Raw genomic sequence first — 1,324 nt, forward strand, 5'->3', positions numbered from 1 at the left:
TGTGGGTGTTGGGACGATTGCTTCTGTGGTTCAGTATTTGTTTTGTGTGTGTTGTTTTTCTGTAGACACCAGTTTGAAGTTCCCCATTGACTGTTCGCTCTACTGTGACATCTAAGAATGGCACTTTGTTGTTGTTCTCCTTTTCAAACCAGGAGCCCCCCTCAGGCCCACAGTCTCACCGTTTGGAACACCAATATACAGACTAGTCAAAGGCCTCCACTGAAGACGAAAACACCAAGTCGAAAATTCACGCCACTCCATTTACTCCATCCAAGAATTCCTGAACACCAAATACACTAAGATAGAAGAGGATGGAACAATGATGTCCTTTGACATAACAGCCCTGTTCACATCCATTAACATCAACGTGGCCAAAGAAAACTGGAGACACTGCTCGAAGAACCAAAGACACAAACACAGCACCAACTTCATCAGCAAAGATAGCACTATCCAGCTCGTGGAACTGTGTCTTACCACCCACTTCAGATTCAGTAACAAGCCCTACAAACAAATCAACGAAATACCCATGAAACTACTAGTATCAGGATTCCTAGCAGAAGCAAAAATGCAGAGACTCGAACAAACAGCCCTTCCAAGGATCCAACCCAAACTTTGGGTCCGCTACAGTGATGACACTTATGTCATCAAAAAATGAAACAAATTAGAGGAAACCTACAACACCATCAACAATATCCTCGCTGACAAAAAATTCACAAAAGAGGAGAACAACAACAAAGTGCCATTTCTAGATGTCACAGTGGAGCGAACAGTCAATGGTCAATTCAAAACAGCGTCTACAGGAAAACAACCCGCATGAACCAAGAACTTAACTACAGAAGTAATCATCCCTGCACATACAAACAAATCTGAATCAGGACACTATTTCAACGAGCCACGAAACACTGCAGCACCCAGAAACTACTGTAAATAATTGCATAGCGCATTTAAGAAGAACGGGTAGCCTGCACCCCTGAGAATGGCTTCCCTGACCGGGAATCGAACCCGGGCCGCGGCGGTGAGAGCGCCGAATCCTAACCACTAGACTACCAGGGAGATGCGGACGCATGCTGTTAACTCTACTCAAAATTACTTCCCTGCCCGGAAATCGAACCTCGACCGCGGTCGTCAGCAAGCTTTCACCTGTGCATCCAACAATGTCATTTCTTGTATGCATTGCTCCCGATGCGGTCTCCTCGACATTGGAGAGGCTGGACACTCCTCGCAGTGTCAAGTCACGGCGCTTGAGGGGATATTTCCAGGACACCCGCCACAATCAACCCCATCGCTCTATGGCCCAACATTTCAACACCCCCTACCCCCCTCC

At 46.6% G+C, this 1,324-nt stretch overlaps 1 non-coding gene across 1 annotated transcript; it reads right to left on the reverse strand.

Annotated features, from left to right (window-relative positions):
• Positions 1 to 981: 981 nt before the first annotated feature.
• trnae-cuc (transfer RNA glutamic acid (anticodon CUC)) lies at positions 982 to 1,053 on the reverse strand. The gene has a single exon. It is a non-coding gene; the product is annotated as a tRNA-Glu (tRNA).
• Positions 1,054 to 1,324: the final 271 nt, after the last annotated feature.

This window comes from Chiloscyllium plagiosum, unplaced genomic scaffold, assembly GCF_037043375.1.
Source record: "Chiloscyllium plagiosum isolate Xiang-an unplaced genomic scaffold, Cpla_swu_hap1 HiC_scaffold_27, whole genome shotgun sequence".
Classification (NCBI taxonomy): Eukaryota; Metazoa; Chordata; class Chondrichthyes; order Orectolobiformes; family Hemiscylliidae; genus Chiloscyllium; species Chiloscyllium plagiosum.